Genomic DNA, 6,000 nt, shown 5'->3' with positions numbered 1-6,000 from the left:
CATGAGATCAATGGCAGATGGCAGCGTCGAGTATGGCTCGGAATTCGAACGCTTGCCGAGAATTGAGGTGTACTATATCAGTCGACAATGAAGGATGAAAACCGCAAAATTTCGTCATAGACAATGTTTCTCATGCGATTGTTCGGTGAGGCAATTGAAATCCCGCCTCGACTCGTTGCTCTCGAAAGCGCAACGTAAAGTTGACCGTGAGCGAAGATCGGTTCCTGTAAATCGATTCCAACGCGAGAGAACAACTGGCCCTGTGCCTTGTTGATGGTCATACAGAAGCTCAGACGAATCGGAAACTGCCTCTGTCGAAGTCGGAATGGGAGTGTCGCATGAGCGTAGTAACAGTCAATTCTCGGAATTAGAACAGATGACCCTCTGTTATACCCAGTTGCAAAGCTGCAAATCAGTACTCGAGATAAAATCTCCGTAACGATGAATCGCGTACCATTACACAAACCATTTTTCACGTCTAAATTCCTCAACAGCATAACGAAACATCCTCTTTTCAAGTTCAATTCATGGGGCGGAAGGGTTGCCGGCGTCATCTTATTCAGAAACTCTGTAGGGAAATGAGATGCGTCACTCGGGTCCTCCACGATTGCTTCATCCTCGCTTAGGAAAGTCTTCTTCTCGCCCGCTAGTTCGTTCAAGACATAATCATTAATTTTCAATGCCTGAGCATTTTTCGGCGTCAGAATCGTCCGCTCGGCGAAATCTATGCCGTGATTTTCGGCGCCGATGTCACCATAGATAACATCTGCGAGATTTCCTTGGCAGCGCATGTCCTCCGGGATATCCATGTCCGCTGGCAGCATTCCGTCTCCTAGTTTATGGAGCCATTGCCGAAAACTTAAGTCATCGGAGCTCAAACGCATATTCCGAGATAAGCGGACTTGCTGGAAACGTTTCCATAGATCTGAATACTTTAGACATGAGGCCACTATCTGCCCGCGAGATCCTCGCTCGACGACGGGCAAAATTTGACGGAAATCGCCGCCGAGAACTCTGGTCTTACCACCAAAGGGTGCGGTATTCTTCATGATATCTCGCAGCAATAGATCAATGGTTTCAAGAGCAGTCTCGGGAGCCATTGGAGCCTCGTCCCAAATAATGACAACCGTGCTACGTAAAAGCCTGCCTCTTTCGATTGCCCTTTGATGCTGGATGAACGACTATTGTTCGGGACAATCAAACGGAAAGCAGAAGTCACAGTTCGGCCCTCAGGCAGAAGATTGGCGGCGATTCCAGACCATGCGACATTCATCACTTTAAACCCTTTGGATGAGGCTAAGTGGTAAATAGTCGTGTAAACAAACGTTTTTCCACTACCACCTGGACCGTCAACGAAGTAGCATTGTCCTCGTCGATCTGCAATCGCTTTAAGAACTGCATTCGCAATAATTCTTTGCTCTGGATTCAGCTGCTGATATCGTTCAGTCCCGAACGCGCGGTGTTCTTCGAGATTGACGGCTGTCTCGATTTCCTCGAATTGCGGTATATCGAGGGGGAGGGGAGCATAATAATCCCGCCCGAGTTCTGAGAGCCGCTGAACGATATCGTGAAAAGCTTTCGACTCCGCCACTTCGGTCGACATTCCCGCATGTAGGAAGTCTTCCATGAAATTCGGCTAATATTCCTCCCAAAGTTGCACAGTATGCGGTGGTTGTATATCCGCAAAGGCGATCAAGGCAACAAGGAAGCTCCGCAGTTACCGTGGCATGTTCTGAGCGGAAGCTTCTTGAAGAGCGTCTCGGGAATATGAATCGTCTTTCAGATAACCACTCGCTGTCTCGCAGCCTCAACAAAGGAGGAGTAGGTTTGACCGCTCACGGTACGAACATCTTCATAGGAGGTGAAGCCTGTCCCATACAACAGCAACAGGCGCAAAGCGAAGCGCTCGTGATCTTGAGGACTAACGAAGCACATTCGTCCGATGCTAAGATTGCCACCGCGCTTTTTTTTTCGGGCATCTCATGGTACCGGAGTTCCCGAGAGTCGATCAAATCGTCGGGAAAGATTCCGTGTTCCTCCTGCAAATCTCGGCAGCGCCGGTTTTCGCCAGGGTAAGAAAGCTGTCAGGGTAGAAAAGCGATCTCTGGCCGAAATCGAGGCAGCTCCTTCAGTACCCGCTTCGAACCGGACACTTTCGAAACCCAGACCTCCGTAACCGTCGATCACTTCGACTGCTCTGTCCCGGAGTTCCTGAGTAGTAAGGATGTTTGCGGAGGCTCAAGCTAATTATACCCGAAGAACATCGAGCACAGCACACAAGACATTTCCCGATGTATTCCAACCTTACAAATAAGGAGCTTGCTGTAGTGAGTTCGCTTCGCAGAATGGAAGCTATCAGACTAGCGCAGTGTAGATACGGGGGAGATAATATCACAAACGAAGATAAGACTATCCTACGCGTAATGTAATTATTAGAAGCAACAGGAGTTGAGTTTGACACGAAACATTCGATGGAGCGACGTTATATTTTTACTTTCTGCTATCCAGGAGATTCAGTCAGGATTGAAATGCATCTCGGAACTTCGATGCGAGTTCAGAGACCGGAACACCGACAATTAGATATACAGTAAAAGCTCGTTACTACGAACACGAAGGGACCGACGACACTGGTTCGTTGTACCGAGTTTTCGCTGTAACGAATGCCGCTCAACACTTTCCCTATGGCGGGCTGGCCAAAGGAGGAGAAATTCCTTGTTCGTTGTACCGAGGAATTCGTTGTGATGGGGGTCGTTATAACGAGCTTTTACTGTAGCCGGAGTAAGTGACTGAAGAACTCTGAGCTCCCGTCGAGCAAGGAAATCTTCGCCATACCCATCGCGAAGCCATTGCCACGACAGATATTGGATCAGTGGAAGAAAGTTTTTTACGATGAAGACGCAGTGCCCCATCCGATTGAGCGAATCCATCGTAAGGAATCCTCTGCTGCCGACTCGAGAGAGAACCGAGTTGTCGTCGGAGATCGTCGACGGTGGACATCGCCCACCTGAGTCGCGACAAGCGCTATAGTAATTGAGGTTAGAGTCACTCAACTCATGATGGGTCACGGAAGAGCTTGAGTAAAGCTTCTATTGGCGCCCGGAGAAGCATTCGTTTGAGCCGATGGCGCACAGCCGATCGGAATGCTTAAGGATGAAGATAAGAATCGCAATATACCTGTATCACATACTATCGGTGAGATAGAGATCATCGCGGAGAAGACGTGGTTTCTGTTACATCATCAAGATTATGATTAAGTAAGTTATGTATATTTTGTTGTTGCAGTCGTTCGCTAGGAGCAGAACCGCAATTGAACGACAGACATTATGATTGCCGTTGTTGAGACGATCTAAGACGATTGATAACACTCACAATGCGACCACCGATGTAGGAAGGACGAACACTGAGAAACAAGACAAGCAATAACACCGCACAACTCGGAATATCAAGTCAGAAAGTACTCGAAATAGAACGGTCATCTGAAAGGGTTTCATTCATTGGAAGCTCGGGTAGAGATTCCGTCTCTGAGCAGGATCATTCAGAGAGCCAGACTTCGAGGTTCGAGACATCAGCGGACGAGCATTGCTTACGAGTAAGGACTCGATCAGCATCCATCGCATGAAGAACGATGCACACAAGATGGCATCGGAGATCGAACCCCTTCCTGACGAGTAAAAACTGCGAGCACTCCGCTTGCGTTTCGAAGAGTTCGTGTTCGGTCCTTGAGAAGAAAATCAGGGAAGGGGCTTACCATAGAGCGGAAGCCTCGTCCAAGCGACACATTTGAGCGGGCTGATCACTCAACCGCACTCCGGTCCATGCATATCCGTGAAGTTCTCCCGTGGCCTCGAGGTTTTTCCTCCCGAAATCAATCACGCTGTCGGAGGTACCGGTTGAGGTGGAAAGCGTAGCTACTCCGCCATCTGTCGAGAAGGACGCAATCACGATCCGCAGCGGGTCACCGACAGACAGACACCCGAGAGCCATTCCCTCTGCTCCTGGAAGCTCTGCAGTCATCTTATAGCTTTCAGCTCCAGGCTGCAAGGGAGGAAATCGTTCCAAGGAACGATGAACTATGTATTTCGCGCGAGTTCGGGAATCGGTTTCGAGCACGTCGGATGATCTCTCCACATGAAGGGCGTCCCAAGCACGGTTTGGAGCGGCAAGTCGTTGACGGTCCAATGAAAACACGGGAACTCAAGTTATAATCTTTCGAGCGACTCCGAGTCGTCGGCCAGTCCCCGTTGCCCAGCTATGTACAATCGGCGCCTGCCCGATGATTGAACTCAACAGCGAAAACATGCGTGAGAATAACTTGGATCAATCCTCATCTCCCCCAGAAGGCTTAATCGTCTGCTTCCGCGCATTCCTCATTCGCTGGAAAATGCGAGGAATCGATATTCAGGAGCTTTCCGGATCGCCTTTCACTGTGATTTACGTAATCGATATCAACCTCACCCTCTACCGGAACTTTGGAGCCTTCAGAGATCTCAGCAAGAATTGACTGGCTCGTAGCTCCATGGATTTCGTCATCGTTGGTTTATTTAGCCACACGATTCCTCCTGAACGAGTCGAGCTATTGAGTTGCGGAGAGCTGCAAAGCTCACTGCATGAAGGCGGATTACATTAGTTCCAGCCCTTGATTGGAATCGGAGGCAATGCGCCGGCGAACGACCGGCAGTAAATCCAAGAGAGAGCCTTCGACTCATCGTGGCGGCAGCAGCTGGTGGTCTCGATCCACTATCTCCGATGAGCATTGTGGGACCTCTTCGCACGCTCTCCGAGCTCGACGGAGACCGCCGAAGCTCTGAGCAGAATTTCAGGAACTCTTGGTATTTTTCGCGATCACGGACAGTCACGCTTTATTAATAGGGAAATAGGGGTATATGTAGATAAATGTATTAGAAATAGTCTCTAGAATGGCCCTAGAAGACAGCTATAATTCTCCTCGCTGACCTGATTGGATACAGGAGTGACAGCACCGGTCCCAGACTGGAGAGAGTTGACGAATATTCGAGATCTCTCCCCGCTCCTCGCGAAACGTCATGAGGACCTGCATTAGACATAGAATCCCAAAAGTTCCAAAAAAAAGCAAAATCCCTCCTCATCACGTGCAATTGGTCACGGAGTTAGGCGACAATGAGAGCCGGTTTTCGCCTACGCTCGTGCAACGACAGGCCAGGATCCCCGCTCGAGATTTGAACGAGCGAGAACTTCACGAGGAGTCGGTTTGGTAAACGAGTCGAGTGCCGTAAATTATCGGGGTATGCAAAGCATCGATCGATCACCGAGCTGGTAGCGTCAGCAGGTGGAAATAAGAAACAGCCTGAGGTGGGGAACAAGGAGTCCCCTCCTCGACCCGACCGCCATTTTCTGAGCTCATGGGCACTGTCCGTAATTTTCCCAGATCACGACGGACATTTCAGAGCTTAGCTCACCTCTCTCATCGAAATCCTCGAGGCCTCGATGTTTTCGCAGCCGCTCATTTCTCGAGAACATCCTCCGTTCTCTGAATGACGAGGCTGACGTAGGTGACACAAGCACCCAAAGTCGTCATAATCGCCCCGCGGTCGAGTTTGTACATTTTCCAGGCTGTGATCTGCACTCTCTGCTCCATTTGACTGAGAAATAGACGAATCTGCGGACCGTAGCGCGATCATTAGAGTCAAGCAGCCGGGGGAAGTCCGATTGTCCTGCTCATAGATAAATGTATCAGAAAACGTCATGAGAGCTCCTAATAAGTTCCTCCACTAGCCTGATGGGACACGAGAGCGTCCGCATTCGTCCTGGACTGGAAGGAGTTGACGAATATTCGGGATCTGTTGCTGCACTCGCAAGCGAGTGCCGCGCTCCCCGTGAATGAAATCAGGAGGATCACCATTATGAATATATTCCCAATCGTTCCAAGGAAACGCAACAGCTCGAAATTCCTCTTCATCATCTGCAATCGATTAGGGGATGAGGCCATAATGAGATGGTCACGCGAGTTATTCGCTTTGCCTC

The sequence above is a fragment of the Galendromus occidentalis genome, unplaced genomic scaffold (assembly GCF_000255335.2).
Source record: "Galendromus occidentalis unplaced genomic scaffold, Mocc_1.1 scf7180000077446, whole genome shotgun sequence".
NCBI classification, from domain to species: domain Eukaryota; kingdom Metazoa; phylum Arthropoda; class Arachnida; order Mesostigmata; family Phytoseiidae; genus Galendromus; species Galendromus occidentalis.
Note: the sequence above shows the minus strand (reverse complement) of the source record.